Raw genomic sequence first — 21,975 nt, 5'->3', positions numbered from 1 at the left:
TCTAAAGTACTTGGTCAATTTTCGGTCAACTTGTTCTCGAACAGCCTGAAGAAACAGCCTTTGAACAGCCCCAAAAGCTCAGTCAATTTGCAGATTTCTGAAGTCAACTGCAGCCCTAAACTAGGGCAGTCAATACCAGTCAAACCAAATGGCAGATCACCTCGATTTTTGTGCCAAAATTTGTGGCTTGCTTAGGAGAGGCAACCACACCCAATCCGCACTTCTGGATGTTCAATGCTTGGTCAACGCTAGTCAAAGAGATGACCTGCTGCCCTAGCGTACTTCTCTCTATGTCTTCTTTGCCCTAGGACGTCTTCCTTTCAACCACACGTGTGAGAGAGAGAGAGAGGCTCCTTTTATGCGTAGGGGAGAGAGAGAAGATGAGTGAATTGAATTGTCCAAATGAGGAGAATGCTCCTTGTATTTATATGCAAACGTTGAGGTTGAATAGACATGACTGTTGGGCTTCTAAGCCTACATAAGTTTGTTGGCTGACCTTGACAATTTGTTCATAATCAAAATAAATTCATATCTCCATAAATACTTATCGGAATCAGATGAGCTTTAGATCAATCCTACAACTCTCGATGAAAGGAATCTGGGAAAAATATCAGAAGCCATAAATAAGGTGATCCACATGGAGTTTGGACCTAGTTGCCAATTTTAACACTCCCTCTCAACTAGGGAGAACTTCATCTGCAATTCGTCAAACCGTCGCTGCTATCCATCCATCAAACGCATTGTCCTGTACAGCTTGACCCCACTCTGCTCTGCTTTGCTCTGCTCGAACTATGAAGAAGAAGAAATGATTGAGGATGTATCATACCATCCTCCACTGACCCGAAGTCAGCCTCAGAGTGTGAACCACTCTCACTGATCCCAGATCAGTATCATTGATCCTAGATCAATGGAGGTCATCCTAGCATAGGGATTGCGGTAGATACAGCGATGAGTCCATCGATAGTACTACTATGGTCCCTATCCTCATTCCTCTGCTCATTGATCAGATGAGAGGTACTTCCCATGAGTCCCAGAATGCATGGGTAGGATGCCTTGACAGGAGAACTAATCATCCTATCCCCAAGAGAACGAATCATCATGTCCAGTGGATGCCATGTTGAACTAATCATCCTAGCCTACAAGAGAACTAATCACCCTGCTCCACAGTCACCATGGAGAACGAATCATCCTGGCCCGCACAAGAGAACTAATCATCCTGTCCACAGGAGAACAAATCATCTTGTCCAGTGGATGCCACGTTGAACTAATCATCCTGGCCTACAGGAGAACTAATCACCCTGCTCCATAGTCGCCACGGAGAACGAATCATCCTGGCCCACAAGAGAACTAATCATCCTGTTCCACAATTGCCACGGGGTGTCACAGGGGAAGGTTGAACCTTTGCCCTGTACATAGTGCACCACCATGGGAACAGGAGAACTAATCATCCTGTTCCACAATCGCCACGGGGTGTCACAGGGGAAGGTTGAACCTTTGCCCTGCACATAGTGCACCACCAGGGGATGGTGAGTCGCCTTGTGGTCACATGTCACTCCAAGAAGTACCCCGCACCCCCCTGGAGCTCCCAGAGCTCAATACATCATACTCAACCCTCATAAGAGGATCTCTGAACGACACCAAGTCGTTCTCGGAAAGTCAGGAATTTGACCTTTCCTAGGGGCTTTGTCAAAATGTTGGCAACCTGTTCATCTGTACCGATATGTTGGACCCTAATTGCTCCTCGCTACACCATATCTCGAATATAGTGGTACATGATATCGATATGCTTGGAGCGATCATGAAATACGGGATTCTCTGATAAACGGATCTCGCTCGGGTTGTCACACAGAATCACAATGGTATCCAATGTAAATCCAAACAGCTCACTGAAGAGCTTTCGCAACCAGACTACCTCACAGGAGGCCATGCTAGCAGCAATGTACCCTACCTCGGCGGTGCTCAAAGCCACCGACATCTGCTTTCTACTCATCCAGGATATCGAGGCAGATCCCAAAGAGAAACAGCACCTGGAAGTGCTCTTTCGATCCACCACACTGCCTGCCTAATCAGCATTTGTATACCCAAGTAGTCTCACATCTCCGGCAATGTATCTCAACCCATGAGTGATTGTGCCACGAAGATATCTCAACAGATTCTTGGCACCAATCCAATGTGCGTGGTGAGGCTCAACCATATGTTGACTCAATGTGTTGACTGCAAAGCATATATCCGAACGAGTTCACCAAGAACATTAATGCTCCGACAAGTCGACGATACTCGGTAGCATTTCGTAAAACAGGTCAAGCAACACTACCACTTAACTTCTTGAAGTCAAGCTCCATCGAGGTAGTTACAGGCTTGCAGTCCACCATGTCAAATCTCTCCAATACCTTCACCACATATTTTCCTTGGGATAGGAAAATCTCCCCCCGTTTCTACCAGAGTTCCAGTCCTAGGAAATAGTGCATAAGTCCTAGGTCTTTCATCTCGAACTCAGAAGCCAGCTCCCTCTTACATTTGTGAATGAGAGGGTCTGAGAGGGTCTGCACCTGTTAGAAAGAGGTCGTCAACATATAGCACCAGTATGAGAGGCTTGTCATCTATAACCTTAAAGTAAAGGTTAGGGTCGGCTTCACTCCCGTGAGTCCCAGCTTCATCAAGTAGCTATTGATCCTCTCATACCATGCTCGGGGTGCTTGTTTTAGCCCATAAAGGGCCTTCTTCAATCTGCAAACATGAGATTCTTGATCATAAATCTCAAATCCTTCGGGTTGCTCCACATAGACCTCCACTTTGATCGAACCATGTAAGAATGCAGTCTTGACATCCATCTGATGTAGGTTCCATCCTTGCGAAGCAGCAAGGGCTATGATCGAGCGGATGGTGGTATATCAGGCAACAAGTGCAAATATCTCGTCATAGTCTATACCTTCCTTCTGGGAGAAGCCACAAGCGACAAAACGAGCCATATACTTTTCCACACTTCCATCAACTGCATGCTTTATCTTGTAAAGCCATTTTGAAGTGACAACAGCTTTGTCCTAGGGTCTGGGGACCACATCCCAAACATCATTTTTCATAATGGACTCATATTCCTCGGTCATAGCATCTTTCCATACTTGATGCTTGACAGCATCTGTGGATGACGAAGGCTCATTTTGGATGATCGTGCTCATGATGGTCAGGTATCCCTGATACCTATTTGGCTTCTTACTTTCACGGAAGGTTCCTCGGGGTGCAATGTGTCCTTCAGTATCATCAAGTGTCCCCCTAAGCCATGAAGGCCTCTTCCTAGAAGAGGAAGGCTCTTGCAGAGGAGGATCAATAGGATCCATAGGTTCTTCCACATCGGGCATCATCTCGTCTTCTTTTTCCTTCGGTTCCCTGGAGTCAGCTTCTTTAGATCCCCTTAAAGTAGGAAGATTGTCTACCTTGCTAACAGCCATATCTTCGTCAAAGGTGACATCATGACTAATCTCGACTTCCCTTTGACCAACTACATAGATTCTATAGCCCTTAGTATTTTCGCTATAGCCCATGAAGATTCCTTTCTTTCCAGATGCACCCAATTTATTCCTTTTTTCTTTCGGCACATGAAAATATACAGGGCTTCCAAAAATTCTAAAATGAGATACATCAAGTTTCTTACTGGTGAACATTTCTTCGGGAATCTTGGAACCTAATGCTTGATGAGGGCATCGGTTTTGTACATATACGGCGGTATTTGCAGCTTCGGCCCATAGAAACTTCGGAAGTCTTTGATCATGGAGCATAGCACGGACAACTTCCACAATTGTACGATTCTTCCTTTCCGCCACACCATTCTGTTCAGGAGTATATGGTGTAGTAGTCTCCCTCTTAATGCTAGCCTCTTTGCAAAAGTCATGAAACTCATTGGATTCATATTCAATCCCATTATCAGTCCTTAAGGTCTTGATCTTCTTTTCGGTTTGATTCTCGATCAAGCCTTTGAAGTGTTGAAACCAAGAGAACACTTCATCCTTCTTTTTCAAGAAGTATATCCAAGTCTTGCGAGAATAATCATCTGTAAAAGTAAGGTAATATAAATATCCTCCTAAGGAGTTCACAGGCATCATATCGGATATGTCTGAGTGAACCAACTGCAATATATCGGAGGTCTTGCTTTGGCTTGAGGGGAATGGTCCCCTTTTGAGCTTTCCTTCGGCACATCCTAGACATACACCTTCTTGCTCTAATCTAAACTCGGGCATCCCGATCACCATTTTTCTTAAATCGGGTAGAGCTTTATAATGAAGGTGAGCAAACCTCTGTTACAATAGTTCAAACTGAATAGATGTGTCACAAGACATGACACACAGCGGACTTCCTCCGACCTAAAATAATGAATTAACTCGAAACCCAAGAGTAAAAGCATCTTTAAAGTTATTTTTCCATACACGTACATTGCCATCGTTGAAAGCCACCTTGTAGCCTTTGTCTTCCATTGCCGAAATGGACACCAGGTTCTTTTTGAGATCAGGTACATATAATACGTCTTGTAAGTGGATGGTATTACCCTGATTCAATTGAAGAGTGACATTTCCTACACCTTTCACGGGATATTTTGAATTATCTCCAAGAACAATTTCCAGGTTGGTTTCTTTCTCTATCAGATTATACAGAGTTTCTTTGTAACCAAAGAAGTGCCTTGAGGAACCACTATCAATAAGCCAATTTCCCAGCGAGTCTGGGGGAGCAGTAGTAGATAGAGCAGTTGGTAGATAATATTCATCTTGCTTTTTGTTAACAGTGTTAGATTCATACCTGGAATTTCTTGCCTTCTTGAATGGTTGTCCTCTTCCTTGATTTCTGGCACTTCTTTTACCTCTGCCATTTGACTTGCCATTTTGATTACCTTGAGAGGGATTTTGATCATCGTCCCAGTGTGAGTCCCTTTTATCAGGGCACTCCCTTGCATAGTGACCCGTTTTATTGCAATTGTAACATCGTCCTTTTCTTCCACTCTTTGGTCCAACGTTTCCTTCGAATTTAACCCCGAAATTGTTTCTTCTTTTAGTATGAGAAAAAAAGGCAGAGGGATGACCTTTAAGTATGGGCATTTCTTGCTCTTCCATCCTCGTTTCTTCTTGAATGCATCTGGCCATTAATTCCTCAAATCCAGGAATTACGTTATTGTTGAGAAGAGTAGTCCTAAATATATACCATTCAAATGGAAATCCTCCAAGAGTTGTGAGTGTCATTTCCCTGTCACCTAAGTTGCACGAAACGGGGAAACGGAAACGAGTTTCCGAAACGGGAAGCGATACGAAACGCGACCTCCCCAAATTTTGGAAACGGGGAAACGCGAATATATATATATATTAAAAATATTTAAAAATTATTATTATATATATGTGCAATCATAAAGCATTAATGATACATTATAATTTATTACATTTAAACATTAAGATTAAATTTACATCACATTCACTCATGAGTCATGAATGATCACATAATGAAAATAAAAATATAGGAAAATCCAAAAGCAACCTTTATTATATATCCAAGGGCAAAATCTCAAAATCAGCCTTTATTTATATTAGTATATGAGGCTGCAAGTACAATAAAGACTATAAGGCTGCAAGAACTATAGAGACAAGTCACAAAAGACTAATCTTCATCATAACAATCCTCATCAAAAATAGAAGCAGCACAATGCTCAATAGTGGATGGTAGTGCTGAAGAAGATGATGCACCAATTCCACTTCCAGATTCGGCCTCAATATTCAGGGCAGCAAGAGAGAGATCCAAATCAGGATTTTCTACATCCACATCCCATTCTTTAGAAGGACCATTGTTGTATTCTGGACCCCTACGAGATGCAAGGCGAAGGTTGGAGTGCACATAAACAAGATCCTCTGCTTTCTGTGAGCCCAACCTATTGCACTTCACAGAATGAATAAAACCATAAGTGCTCCAATTCCTTTCTGCTGATGAAGAGCTTGCCACTTGTGAAAGAATACGAATGGCAAGGTTTTGCAAATGTACACCATTTGCTCCATGACAAATCCACCACCTAACTGGATTCATAATGCTTCTCTCCTCCAAAGCTGATATATCTGCATAATCATCTATTCCTGCAGCAAAACTGGCAAATTCCTCCTTTACCTCCCTATGTAGATGAGAAGGAAACATTCTCATAAGGGCTTTTTTCACCCCAGCAGCCACCTCTCTATCCTTATGGGGTGCCTTCCTCTTCCCATTGCTTTTAGCAATAAGCTCCTCATCATAAAATTTGGGGTTCAAAGCATGTGCTAAAGTGTGCAATGGAGTATTGAAATTGTTCCACCTATCAACAATGATTTTCTTGATCAAACCAACAAAATGATCATCAACAAACAAAAGTTGTGGAGACTCCTGCGAAATGATTTCCATAGTTTTCTCAACCATGGAATCCATGCCATCATATACCTCTCCCAAGAAAGGTTGGTCAGTGTCAACACTCCGGAGAAGCTCAAATGCAGGGGTTGTGAACTTTAGCAAGAAATCTACCTTGCTCCACCAATCCTCATCAAGGCACAATCTACGCACCATAGATCCCCGCTTTGAATCTGCTTGTCTCCACTCAATCCAAAGTTGACTCACCACCATAGAAACTAATGCATGCTTAACCTCAACAAGGCGGCGCAACATCACGAAGTTTGAGGCATATCTTGTCTCAGCAACTTTTAACAACTCCAATTTGGAGTACTCTCGAAATATGGCCTGAGACTGGTGGTCGTTGGTGATGAATTTGATAATCTCCCTTGCTTCCCCTGTGAGTTCCTTTATCCAGGAAACTTTGTTGTCAATCTCCTCTAAGATCAGATTCAGATTATGGACAATGCATGATGTCCAAAAGATGTGGTCATACCTCCCCTCAATAATTAAACCTGCAGCTTTGCAAACCGGTGCATTATCCGTGATAACTTGCACCACCTTGTTAGGCCCTATTTGTTCAATAGCTTTTATAATAACATCAGCAATGTACTGTGCATCTTTCACCTCTCCTGAGCAGTCTTCTGCCTTGATAAACATTACTCCTTTGGGGGAAGTGGCAATGATATTTATCAATGCTCTGCGCCTTATATCTGTCCAACCATCTGAGACTATGGTAACCCCAGAGCTACTCCAGGAAGAACGAATTGGAGCTAAAATGTCCTCCACAAGGTCCTTCTCATTTTTGAGAAGCTGGGTTCTGACTTTCTCATAGTTGGGCCCCTTGTACCCTTGAGGAGCTTTGTTAACTGCCCTTATCATATCTTGCCAGTAAGGAGAGCGAACAACATTGAATGGGATACCACATGCATAAATGCACCTAGCCACTCTGGAATCAGTTTCTTCTCTTGCTTGCACATTCACCAATCTAGCAATTCTGCTATCCTGAACTGAAGGGGATGCCCCTGGGCCTCTGGTATTTTTGGGTGCTGGTTGTTCATGTTGTTGAGTGTAACCAGCCCTCCTCTTTCTTGCTTCAGCTACAATCCTTGGCTCAATGTTAGATGGAGCTTGAGTAAGGTCATCATGCCTTCTCTTAGTACCATCCGCCTCATCTTGCTCTCTTTGATATGCCCTCCTTGCCAACGGATCTGATGTTTTTGTGCAACCTGAAATCCCCTGTCCTCCTCCATGCAATAGATGTGCCTTCACTCTTGGGTAGGAGCCCTTGTATGTATTATTGCAAAGATTGCATCGCCATTCCCATGAGCCACCACCTCCACATCTTTGAAGCTTTGTCACATGCCTCTAAAGAGGATAATATTCAGCCCTTGGGTTGGCCCTAGGGCTTGAACTTGCAGCTGCACTTTGGCTGGAAGCCATTGCTGCAAAAATAAATTAAAAAAACAAATCTGTAAATAAAAAAGTTAAATAATAAAAACGTTTTTCATATTTTTGGTTGTATAAACCCTAGAAAAATTGAAGAAATAGTAAGAAAAAACTAAGAAATGAATGTGGCTTACCCAAATTAATTTTTTGTGGCTGAAACTACCCTAAAATGCCAGAAAAGAGGAGAAATATGGCTGTAGCTGAGCCAAATCTGCTGCAAAAATAAATTTAAAAAACAAATCTATAAATAAAAAACGTTTTTCATATTTTTGGCTGCATAAACCCTAGAAAAATTGAAGAAATAGTAAGAAAAAACTAACAAAATGAATGTGGCTTACCCAAATTAATTTTCTGTGGCTGAAACTACCCCGAAATGCCAGAAAAGAGAAGAGAAATATGGTTGTAGCTGAGCCAAATCTGCTGCTACTGAAATCTCCTGCTGAAATCTCTTTCTCTTGCTGCTGAAATCTCTTTCTCCTGCTGCTGAAATCTACTTTGCTCACTGCTCAAAACACCCTAGCTGAAACAACTGCCAGTCTCCAAGAGAAACGACTTGCTGAATAGTGTGATGAGAGAATGAGACAAACTTCTCTTTTATAAGTTTAGAATAGGCTTCTAGAATTTACTGGAAACCTAAAAAAAAATTAAAAAAAATAATAAAAAAAACACATTACAATTGGGAAACGTGGCTTGTACGGCCGGGAAATGTGTTTCCGGTCGTACTGCCACGTTTCCGTTTCGGGAAACGTGGCAGTACGGCCGGAAACGCGTTTCCTGGCCGTACCAAACGCGTTTCCACGTTTCGTACCGGTTTCCAGACGGAAACGGGCCCCCCCCCACGTTTCCTGCAACATAGCCTGTCACGAATTACTTCCCCAATAGATAGGAGATCGTTCTAGATTTCGGTGATCCTTAAGAAATATGCTTGCATACTCTCATCTTTTCCCTTCTTAATTTCCTTGAACTTATTTCTAAGAAACAAGACTTGATTTGCATCATTAACTTTAAATAAACTCACCAGTCTATCGTAGATTTCCTTGGAGGTGTTCAGCTCGGAAACATAAGCCACCAGGCGCTTGTCGATAGAGTCCCAGATGATCTTCCTTGCTTTGACTTCTCCCTTGGTCCATTTGTTGCTAGCAGCAGCGGATGCATTTGATGGAGGCTCAACAATCCCGCCTCTCACGTGGTCCAACACTTCCTGCTCTTCTAATGTTAGATCGAGAGACATCTTCCATCCGTGATAGTCAGACTTCTCACGGAGTTTGTCTTCAGTAGGGAAGTGCGTTGAGGACCCCATGATTTCTTTAAGATAGCCTTACCAACCTTCTCTTCGGTGATTGCTCTTGCTCTTGCTCTTGCTCTTGCTTGGGCTTTGTCTTCACCTCAGCTCTGATACGATGTTAAATTATGGTACGTTCTATGCTTAGAGCAGTTTACTTATTTTTCTTCTTCTTAGCCACAGATTGGCAATCACATATGCATTAAGTAAAGTGCGGATAGAACATTAAATGATCAACAGAAAACAAGCCAAGACAAGAGACACAAGATGTAGCGACTAGCCACGGACAAACCCTAATGCGGGGAAACCCTTTGATCAAATCTTCTTTTATCTTCAATAGTTCAGCAAAGAGAAATAGTACAAAATCTAAATTCTGTAATTTTATATCATCAGCAGCAAACCCTAGATCAGCAAAGTCAAACTTGGTCAAACTAGTTGAAATTGACCTCTAAAATACTTGGTCAATTTCTGGTCAACTTGTCCTCGAACAGCGTGAAGAAACAGCCTTTGAACAGCCCCAAAAGTTCAGTCAATTTGCAGATTTCTAAAGTCAACTGCAGCCCTAAACTAGGGCAGTCAATACCAGTCAAAGCAGAGGTCAAATCACCTCAATTTTTGTGCCAAAAATTGTGGCATGCCTAGGAGAGGCAACCACACCCAATCCGCACTTCTGGATGGTCAACGCTTGGTCAACACTGGTCAAAGAGATGACCAGCTGCCCTAGTGTACTTCTTTCTGTGTCTTCTTTGCCCTAGGACGTCTTCCTTTCAGCCACACGTGTGAGAGAGAGAGGCTCCTTTTATGCGTAGGAGAGAGAGAGAGAGAAGATGAGTGAATTGAATTGTCCAAATGAAGAGAATGCTCCTTGTATTTATATGCAAACGTTGAGGTTGAATAGACATGACTGCTAGGCTTCTGAACCTACATAAGTTTGTTGGCCGACCTTGACAATTTGTTCATAATCAAAATAAATTCATATCTACATAAATACTTATCGAAATCGGATGATCTTTAGATGAATCCTACACCTCTCGATAAAAGGAATCTAGGAAAAATATCAAAAGCCATAAATAAGGTGATCCACATGGATTTTGGCCCTAGTTGCCAATTTTAACACACGTGAACCAGGGAGGTTTTCCAACATCCAGCAGAATAGTCCACGACGGATGTGGCAATCTTTAAAACCAAAGGACAGGGAAAGATCCATCTACCATCCAGCGGAATAGTCCACAACGGATGTGACAGTCGTTATAACCAATGAGCAGGGAACTAAGTAACCGGATTCGTTATAAAGGGGCCACGTGTCTGAATCCTGCGAATCGGACACGATCGCTGGGGATTCGAATCCCAGAAGGGGACGAACCCCATTAGGACACAACATGTCCCGATTATGGGATTCGAATCCCCTAATTTATAGGCAGAGGGAAGAGTGGTTGATGGGAAAGACAAAGATGTGGATGTCTTTCCTGATGATATGGGTCTGGACAGCAGTGTTGAGTTGGCATTGACCAACATGGATCTCAGTGATCCAGTGCTAGAGCCTGTTAGATTTGATGACGGTGATATTTTAGAGGGGTCATCCTCCACACCAGCAGATGCAGAGGCGACTATGGATACAGGGGAGGAGGAGGATGCAAAGGAGAGCAGTCATGATGATGAGGACATTGATGTTGATTCTGATGATGACTCTGAGGATTGATGACTCATGAGTCATGGGCTACCTACTGCCTTGAGGCTTGTATACCTGTAGTTGTTTTATATTTTCTATTTCTATTTGCCATTGGCATTGCACCAGCACTACCTATGTAACACATTTTGATTTGATGACTTAATGAGAAAACTACAGCTGTCAATGTCTTTATCTTACTATCTTGTAGTTGTAAGTTGTCTTTCATTTATGAATCATGATTTATGTGACCACTGACATGTATTTGAATTTTGTATGTACTATGCATGCTATAGATGAAGATCTATGTTTGAAATCAATGAATTTGTATCATTAATTAGAATTTGTGTAAGAAATATCTAATTTTTAATATATATATATATATATATATATATATATTACAAATCCTACATGTCCTGTTCAGGGGGGTCAATGTGTCTGAATCCGACACTCGAATCCCCGTATCCTACGAATCCTGAATCCCCGTGTCAAGTGACTTAGGCGGGGAAAGGTCTGTTGTGCAGATAAGTCCACAAGGATGAAACAGCAATGACAACCATAACAGCACATTCCCAAAAAGGTAAGCACTAAAACAACTCAAATAGTTCAACTATCTTAGTACATGTGAAACAAACATGAAATATAAATGCTCACAAAGTAGTCTTAGAAACATCCATAAGTCATGCATGGAAAAGTGCTTGACCAAGAAGGCTTCTGTATTAAGCAAAAGTTCCAAGACACATATTTACATCATACATCACTAGCCCCAGTAGTGGGACATTGGAGCCACTCCTTGCTCCTCAAAGAACTGACTGAAACTCTCTATGCTTTGCGGGAGGAGCCAAGGTGAAAAGTCCTTTGCTCATACAATGAGGGGTTATATATAACCAAGGGGTGATGCTTGACCCTTGTGACTCTTTGACTACCCTCGTGACTGTTCAACTTCCAATGACTTTTCAACTGACATGACTACTCATATTGATGTATGTCCATTGGACTTCCACTTTACATTACATTTGATTTACAATATACCTGGCTCATAATAGTGATGTGACCTTTGACAACTCATGACACTACTGACATGCATTGGCTTGCTGAGGTGGCAATGTCAAGTCGTTGTTGCTGTTGAGTGATAGATGTGTTCTTGGATGTGCTTTCTCTTCTCCTCTACATAGCTTGGTGGTGCGGGGTCTTCAATGATCTTTGGTCTTGAGAGGTAGTTGCATGCATGTGTTCCCCTTTGCTTGTTCTTGATAAGCTCCTTTGCTCGTCCAGCGGCAAGTGAGTCTCTAGGCATGCTTCCCTCCTACTTTTCCTTCTTCATCATCTCGCCATGACTTGAGAGTGTACCTGTTCTTGCAATTCACTCATGACGGGACGACATAAATCCGGAAACTCCCTACTCTAAGATGGTGCATTATCATCCATGGACTAAGCTTGGGACAAGTCACATGCTGGGAGACAGGGCTCAGTGACTACACATTGCACAGTTCCAGTTGGCAGGGAGAGAGCTTGATCACTGAGACTGCACAGAGTGCAACTCAGGCTTGACTGAGGAACTTTTGAGCACAGTCCTCACTGAGGAGAAAAATTGCGTAGTGGCCACTGGGAGACAAGATTGCGTAGTTCAAGTCAGCAGTGGCTGGTGCAAGGTAAGGCCAAAGGAGGTCAATGTTGCGTAGTTTCCAGAGGTGAGGAGGATTAGGCAGCAAAGAGGCCTGGGAGCCAAAACTGCGCAATTCTAGAGGACAGTGAGCTTCGGCAGAGGGGTTTGCAGGAGGGAAATCGAGGCTCAGAGGGAGTCACACCGAGAACTTCCAGAAGGGAAGTAGAGGAGCAGCGAGATGGCAGTGAACAGGGTAAGAGACCAGGACAAACTGGATGGATCCTCAAACTTCGTAGTCTGGAAGGCCAGAATCTTATCCATTCCAGATAGGAACCGTCTCAAGCACTTCGCCTTGAGGACAATAGCAGTCCCAGTTGACCCGGCTGATAACGATAAGTACGAGGATGCAATGGTGAGGGCCAAGAGCATCATCTTTGACAAGGTCAAGGACCATGTAGTACCACACATTGCCGAGAAGAATGCGGCAAATGAGATGTGGGAGGCCCTAAAGAAGTTGTATTAGCATACTTTCGTGCAGAGGAAGATGCTACTAGAAAATCAGTTGCGGTCATACCAAATGCAGAAGGGAGAACAGATCGACATCTTCCTCGGTCGATTGAAGGAGATCCGGGATCAGCTGACTTCCATAGGGGCCACGCCAGATCAAGAATTGATGGTGAGAACAGCCCTGAACGCAGTCTCAAAAGACTGGGAGGTGTTTGTCCAGAGCATACTGGGCAGGGCGACCCTTCCAGATTGGGAGGAAATGTGGGCGGCTCTTCGCCAAGAAGAGATCAGAAGGCTAAGCAAGGGAGGAAGTCGCAGCAAGGGGATCAGAATCAAGGAGGAAGACGAGGATGTTGCCCTAGCATCTGAGGGAAAGAAAGAGAAATGGAAGAAGAAGGACCTATCCAAGGTCAAATGCTTCAACTGTGGGGAACTGGGTCACTATGTGAGCCAGTGTCCGAGAAAGAAGAGCAAAGGAGAGGCTTCCAAGACCAAGGCAGCGCCAGCAAGGGCGGAGAAGGAAGTGGATAGATGATGATTGTGCCATGAGTGCTCACATGCCACTTGAGCAGAAGTGGGGAGACATCGAGCTGTAGTCAAACGGACTACAGGTGATGAAGGGCAGGATCCTTGAGGTACCCAACCTCTCGGATTATACCTAGCTACGGGAGCCACGAAGAGGAGTAGCAGTGCTGGCGGATGTCGGTAGAGACGGATGCGGATGAAGCGACAAAGGGAGCTACAGTGCAGGAGTCGCACGACAGCGTGAGGCAGCAGTGCGAGATGCACAGAGTTGTTGCAGCAGCGCAGAGATCAGAGAGGGAGCACAGAGATGTCAGAGTTGGGAGATCAGTTACTTACTTCTTAGTAACTGAGTTGCAGTGTAGCAGTTAGCAGAAGCAGTGTTATGGGCAAGACGATGCAGCATGATGAGAGGGATTGCAGTGCAAATACGGCAGTCGTAGTGGCAGTGGCAGTGGCAGTGGCAGTGGCAGGGCCATGGTCAGCAGCACGGATGCAGAAGGAGTTGTTGTACGGATGCAGTAGTGGCAATGGCAAGGCCATGGGTAGCAGTACATGATGCAGCAGTGCAGAGAATGTTAAGCAGCAAACCTAGCATCAACACAGGGACCGATGTCGGATGATCAGGGTGATGCTCAATGAGAAGTATTACTAGAGCACAGTCCTCACTAAGAGGGAGTGTTGATTTGGAATAGCATCGGATGTGATCTAGCCACGAAAAATGGTGGAGAGGCTAAAGCACATGAGATCTCCAATACCCAGAAATGGTTTGGGCAAATTCTAAACAGTTTGGGAGATATTAAAATAATTAATATTTTTAATGGAGTCCGTAAGTCTAAACTTAGGGAAAATAAAATATTGATGTGAATTAATATAAAACTGTGTGAGAAGGGTCAAAAAGTCATGGATCAAGCCATAGTTAATCTTAGTTGTTGATTAGGAACTTAATCTCGACCGTTGAATTTTAAACAAGAAAAGTATAAAAGGAGGTTTGACGGTCAGTTGGAGAACACACCGAGTTAATCAAGAATTCGATTTTCTGGCGCTGGGCTTCCTAAGGAAATCGAAGGAGTGATCAGAGTTGCAGCTGAGGGGCAGTGAATAAAGAAGCAAAGAAGCAAAGATAGTACCGGGAGAATCAGTGCAGAAGCCAGGAGTGAGGGACGCAAAGCCAGCCAGAGGTTCACGTAGAGCCAGCCAGGGCTCACGCAGAGGCAGCTAGGAGCTGCACAGTGCCTCAGAGAGCCAGCATGGGTGACACAAAGGCTCTAAGGGCTGACGCAGTGCCTCCAGAGGCTGACGCAAGGAGAGCTAGGGTGACGTTGGGCAAGCGTTGGGCCAAAAAGCGTTGACGCAATCCCTAGAGGCTGACGCTAGGGTTTTCGTGGGGCAGATTGGGGCTGGGAGTTGTCGCAATATTTATCCAGGGTTTCAGCCAGAATATCTGCTTCCAAGTAGAGATGTACTACAGCCGAGATTATTTTCTGTTGGGTGAGCCAGTTTTGGCACCCAGATTGTATTCAAAAACTGCATAATAATAAAACCTGCAGATAGCTGCACCAGTTTTCCCACATTGGGTTTTTCCGGGGACCTTGGTCCAAAAACAACAATGTCACTTGTGTACTTGTTTTGTTTCCTTCAGTTGATGATCTGTATTGTGTTGAGCATGTACTTGTATTTATTTCCAGTATTTACATGGTAAATAACTTGTTAATTAACAAAACAAGTAGGCAAGAATAAATCAGTAATGTACATTAAGGGTTTCTAGCAGTTAGGCTTAGAAATTACAACAAATAGATCCAGGGTTGAGATTTATCCATGCCAGGTTATCTTCTGTGCAGATTATCATTCATATTGGGTAATAACAAGCATCTACTTCTTCGATTGGGCATTAATTATATCTCTCAATATTCTAAATTTTCCCAGAAATGAACAAACATGCAATACATTATTTGCTTTGTTCACTACAAAAACTCATAAAATTTGGTTTAAGCCTAGCTAATGTACTCTCCAAAAAGGCCTAATGTTAAATTGGCAACTAGGGCCAAACTCTATGCGGGCCAGCTTATTTATGGCAGCTGATATTTTTATTGGATCCCTCTCGTCGAGAGGTGTAGGATTGATCCAAAGATCATCCGATTCCAATATGTATTTATGGAGATATGAATTTATTTAGATTATGGTTTTATTATCTCGCCGACCAGCTCTTACGTAGGCTCAAAAAGCCCAAACGTCATGACTATTCATCATATATGTTTCAATATAAATATAGAGGACTTGAAATCATTTCAAGACACATTCTTGATGTGATCTCCTCTCCACGTCTTGGGTTTTTGGAGAAGGAGAGTCACAAAAAGGAATACGTTGACCTAGTTTGATGATGCCCTAAATCCAACGCAGTCATAACCTTATTCGTTGTTCATGGTGAAGCCGCAGATGGAAGGAGCCCTACCACAGCTATACGCAAGGCATAAATACTCTTTATATGTTGTTCATACGCTGTTCATGATGACCTCTTATACGCAATTCTTGGAATCAGCTCTATGCAGCCCTAATACTAATACGCTGTCCATACAAGTCACAAAAGGATAGCTGCAGTTACATGAAGGGTAGCTGCTGTAATATGGTAAAGCCGCGGTCTCTACATGTTGAGCAAACAATCAATTCGATGTTCAATGAAGACCCTATGCACACGTTAAGCATAAAATCTATACGTTGTAATGAGGACCTTATCCACATAATCTATACGTTGTAATGAAGGCACTATATTCACACAGTCATGGAAAATCCAACGTTGTTCATGTTATATATCAAATGTTGTTAATGTTATATTTCTATAAGCTGTTCACGTTCAGTTATACACAGTCATATATGGAACCACGTTATATGAAACCACGCATATATACGCAATATGGAACCACGCTATACGCAATCCATACAACGCATTATGTACATACGCTGGATATATACGCTGGGCATCATGTATATACGCTGAATATATACGTTGGGCATTCATATAATATTCCACGCAGTCATACACAATCATGAGGATATCTACATTGCTGATGAGGATGATCCACGCAAGTATATCCACGCAGGCTTAGCAGGCACGCAGGCCCTAATCTCGCAGTTAGTGAAGACTCCATCAACGAAACTCCTACAATGCTGTAAATGGAGACATCTAAGCACAACTATGAGATCTGTTCTCGCTGTCAAAAGGAGATACAGAACTTCGCATTTGGGCACATGTATACGCTATAATGAGAGGAACAGAACTCGGGTTTCATCTCTGTAACCTCCTTGGTGATATTCACCTCCATGAATGGGATCAATGAAACCCTACAACAATACTAACCCCACAACATACTAAAGGAGTATATTACAATGAAAAGACCGGATCTGTCATTCTCAGCATTCTCGTTGATTTGGGGTAGCAACATGATGTTGTATAATAAGAGCAGCATAACAGTCATTGAGTACACATCAGATAGGTGCAGATCCTTGATGTTGAGAACAGCTCAGTGATACTTGGATGCAGCACTGCGTAATGAATGGGCAGCATGATGTATGAGGTCATGGACAACATGATGTGTGGGCAGCGCAATGATCATGAGCAGCATGATGATACAACATGATGGTGCTACATGGTCAGGTGTAGCAAATGGACGAGATGCAGAACAATGATAGGTGAAGGAGTCACCTTGAGAATCAGTTGAAGCAGAATGTCTTCAATTGATCTCATCGTTATACGAAATGATCTATGCTAGATCTAGATAAGTCAAAGTGTTGACTTATGTTGTAAATGTACTCTCTCTCTCTTTCTCTACTGAACTTTGAAGATAAAAGAATATTTGATCAAAGGGTTTCCCCACACATTGTGGGGTTTGTCCCTGGCTCGCACCACATCTTGTGTCCTCTTGTCTTCACTTGTCTTCTGTGATTTATATTTATGTTCTATCTGCAATTTATCTTAATGTTTATGTGATTGCTAACTGTGAAAATTTAAATAAATTGCTTTAGCATAGAACATACCTAAACTTAACATGGTATTAGAGCTGAGGTGAAGACAATGCCCAAGCAAGAGTGAAAGAGCAATCACCAAAGACAGTTGGGACAAGACAAAAGGATCAATGGGTTCTTTCCAATTCACTAAGGGTGAAGTCGAAGCAGAGCATATTATCAGAATGGCACAGCAGAACTTTTGATGGCATACCTAAAGATCACTTCATTGGGAAGTTTGGATCTAAGGGTGGAAGGAAAGGCGGATGCCTTGGTTGCAATAAGTTCGGCCATTATGCGAAGGAGTGTCTGAATGGCAAAGATGCAGGTCATCAAGGACATGGCCGACTCTCAAAGGAAGAAAGGAACCCTAGGAATGGAAGTCGAAGGTTTTAAGGTGGCATTCGTCGATGGAAAGGTACGTGTTTGAAAATAGAATTTTCAAAGATGCTTTTGAGTTCAGGGTTGTATTAAGTTACAGGAAGTCCATTGACACATAGCACCGGAGGTCTGTGAGTCAGATGGTGACAGGGAAGCCTGAATTCAAAAGGAGCATGAAGGTACATGTCTGAGATGTACCAAAGGAAAATCTTATAAGGGGACCATCCCCCTCATGCCACAGGTCCACAGGTTTGGAACAACCCGAGGAGTTTGATTCATGATCGGGAATCTCATGCAGGAGGAGCCCTCTATGGCTTGAAGCAAGACACCCCGAGCATAGTATGAGAGGATCAGCAACTGTCTGATGAAGCTGAGATTCACTAGGAGTGAAATCGATCCAAACCATCCGAAGGTTGTGGATGAAAGACCTCTCATACCGACACCTATGTCTGATAGGTGCAGACCCTCTCATTTGTAGAAGACAGAGGGAGTTGGATTCTGAATGTGGAAAGATAAACTGCTAGCCTGTGACTACCTCGAGGATCTTAACTTTCAGAAGTTATATGGTAGTGATGTCAGACCAGATTTGGGAAATGCCTCTGAGTTTCAAAAAGAAAACTCATTCGCATTGATGTTCTTGGTGAACCTTTGTCTGAACATATTTTTTGCAGTTAGCATTGTGAGCTCATATTTGGTTGAGCCTCACTAGATTGGTGCCAAGAATCTTCTGAGATGTCTTCAGGACACAATCTCTCATGGATTGAGATACACTGTCGGAAACATGAAACTGCATGATTATTCGAATACTGATTAGGCAGGTAGTGTGGAGGATCACTGGAGCACTTCTTAGTGTTGTTTCTCTTTGGATTCTGTTTCGATATAATGGATGAGAAGGAAGCAGAAGTCGGTTGCCATAAGCACCGCTGAGACCAGATACATATCTACGAGTATGATCTCGTATGAAGCTGCCTAGTTGGGGAAGCTCTTCAGTGAGCTGTTTGATCACATACCACTGTGATTCTCTGTAACAACCAGAGGTGGGATTCGATTATTGAGGAATCCCGTATTCGACGATTGCTCCAGCGGATAGACATCAGATACTACCTTATCTAGTATATGGTAAGTCGATGAGCAAGGAGGCTCCATCGCACTGAGATGATGTACAGGTCGCTAAAGCCCCAGGGGAAAGATCAAATCTATGATTTTCCCGAACGACTTGGAGTCGTCAAGAGACCCTTGTACAAGGGTCCTGCATATTGCATACATTGAGCTCTAGGAGCTCTGGGGCTTGCAGTTCTTACTGGAGCAACGTACGACCACAGGGTGACTCACCCTCCCCTGGTGGTGCGCACTAGGACAAGATGATTCGCTCTCTTGTGAGACAAGATGATTCGCTCTCTTGTGGAACAGGATGATTCGCTCTCCTGTGTAGCAGGATGATTAGTTCTCCTATGAGGCCTGGATTGATGTGTTCTCCATGGTGATTGTAGCAAGATTGATGTGTTCTCCTGTGAGGCCTGGATTGATGTGTTCTCCATAGCGATTGTAGCAGGATTTATGTGTTCTCCTGTGAGGCCTGGATTGATGTGTTCTCCATGGCGATTGTAGCAGGATTGATGTGTTCTCCTGTGAGGAGGGGATTGATTAAGTTCTCCTGTCGAGGCATCCTACCCATGCAGTGTGGGACTCATAGGAAGTACCTCTCATCTGATCAATGAGCAGGGAAATGAAGTTAGGGACCATAGTAGTACCGATGGACGCATCGTTGTATCTACCGTACTCCCTACGCTAGGATGACCTCCATTGATTTGGGATCAATGATACTGGTCTGGGACCAGTGGTAGGAGTTGTACCATACTATGACGCTGACTTCGGGTCGGTTGAGACTGGTCTGGGACCAATGGTACATACTCTGAGACTGACTTCATGTCAGTGCAGTACTGGTCTGGGACTAGTGAGAGTAGTACATACTATGACGCCAACTTCAAGTCCGCTGAGACTGGTCTGGGACCAGTGGTACACTCTCTAAGACTGCGATACTGGTCTGGGACCAGTGGTAGGAGTTGTACCATACTATGACGTTGACTTTGAGTCGGTTGAGACTAGTCTGGGACCAGTGGCACATACTCTGAGACTGACTTCGTGTCAATGCAGTACTAGTCTGGGACCAGTGAGAGTAGTACATACTATGACGCTGACTTCAGGTCGGCTGAGACTGGTTTGGGACCAGTGGTACACTCTCTGAGACTACGATACTGATTTGGGACCAGTGGTAGGACTGGTACCCACTATGAGATTGACTTTGGGTCAGTTGAGACTAGTCTAGGACTAGTGGTACGCACTCTAAGACTGACTTCGGGTCAATGGAGAATGGTATGAGACATTCTCGATCAATTCTTCTTCTTCATAGTTCAGCAAAGCAGAGCTGAGCAGAGCAGAGCTGAGAAGAGCAAAGCAGAGACAGCAGAGCTGAGCAAAGCTGAGCTGAGCTGAGCTGAGCAAAGCCAGCTGAGACAACAAAGCAGAGCAGAGTTGAACAAAGCCAGAAAGCGGAGCTGAGCAAAGCAGAGCAGAGCCAGCTAAGACAGCAGAGCTGGACAGAGCAGTTCAGGGCACTGATGGCAGAGATAGTACAGTCGCACATATGGATCAGCGGATGGAGTTCTCCCTAGTTGAGAGGGAGTGTTAAATTGGCAACTAGGGCCAAACTCTATGTGGGTTAGCTTATTTATGGCAGCTGATATTTTTATTGGATCCCTCTCGTCGAGAGGTGTAGGATTGATCCAAAGATCATCCGATTTCGATACGTATTTATGGAGATATGAATTTATTTAGATTATGGTTTTATTATCTAGCCGACCAGCTCTTACGTAGGCTCAAGAAGCCCAAACGTCATGACTATTCATCATATATGTTTTAGTATAAATATAGAGGACTTGAAGTCATTTCAAGACACATTCTTGATGTGATCTCCTCTCCACGTCTTGGGTTTTTGGAGAGTCACAAAAAGGAATACGTTGACCTAGTTTGATGATGCCCTAAATCCAACGCAGTCATAACCTTATTCGCTGTTCATGGTGAAGCCGCAGATGGAAGGAGCCCTACCACAGCTATACGCAAGGCATAAAGACTCTTTATACGTTGTTCATGATGACCTCTTATACGCAGTTCTTGGAATCAGCCCTATGCAGCCCTAATACTAATACGCTGTCCATACAAGTCACAAAAGGATAGCCGCAGTTACATGAAGGGTAGCCGCTGTAATATGGTAAAGCCGCAGTCTCTACACGTTGAGCAGACAATCAATTCGATGTTCAATGAAGACCCTATCCACACGTTAAGCAGAAAATCTATACGCTGTAATGAGGACCTTATCCACATAATCTATACGCTGTAATGAAGGCACTATATTCACACAGTCATGGAAAATCCAACGCTGTTCATGTTATATATCAAATGCTGTTAATGTTATATTTCTATAAGCTGTTCACGTTCAGTCATACAGTCATATATGGAACCACGTTATATGAAACCATGCATATATATGCAATATGGAACCACGCTATACGCAGTCCAGACTCCATACAACGCATTATGTACATACGCTGGATATATACGCTGGGCATCATGTATATACGATGAATATATACGCTGGGCATTCATATAATATTCCACGCAGTCATACACAGTCATGAGGATATCTACGCTGCTGATGAGGATGATCCACGCAAGTATATCCACGCAGGCTTAGCAGGCACGTAGGCCCTAATCTCGCAGTTAGTGAAGACTCCATCAATGAAACTCCTACAATGCTGTAAATGGAGACATCTAAGCACAGCTATGAAATCTGTTCTCACTGTCAAAAGGAGATACAGAACTTCGCATTTGGGCACATGTATACGCTATAATGAGAGGAAAAGAACTCGGGTTTCATCTCTGTAACCTCCTTGGTGATAATCACCTCCATGAATGGGATCAATGAAACCCTACAACAGTACTAACCCCACAGCATACTAAAGGAGTATATTACAATGAAAAGACCGGATCTGTCATTCTCAGCATTCTCGTTGATTTGGGGTAGCAACATGATGTTGTATAATAAGAGCAGCATAACAGTCATTGAGTACACATCAGATAGGTGCAGATCCATGATGTTGAGAACAGCTCAGTGATACTTGGATGCAG

General features: G+C 43.3%; 1 protein-coding gene across 9 annotated transcripts in view; it reads right to left on the bottom strand.

Moving 5' to 3' along the window:
• LOC149237610 (DNA gyrase subunit B, chloroplastic/mitochondrial-like) overlaps window positions 1-21,975 on the bottom strand; it is a 396,014-nt gene that overhangs the window by 325,718 nt on the left and 48,321 nt on the right. The gene's annotated exons all lie outside the window — the stretch shown is intronic.

The sequence above is a fragment of the Pinus tabuliformis genome, chromosome 8, assembly GCF_031772625.1.
Source record: "Pinus tabuliformis cultivar Carrire ecotype Pingquan chromosome 8, CPIR1, whole genome shotgun sequence".
In the NCBI taxonomy this organism is placed as follows: domain Eukaryota; kingdom Viridiplantae; phylum Streptophyta; class Pinopsida; order Pinales; family Pinaceae; genus Pinus; species Pinus tabuliformis.
The sequence above is the reverse complement of the archived record's forward strand: the minus strand, read 5'-3'. Positions and strand labels throughout refer to the sequence as shown.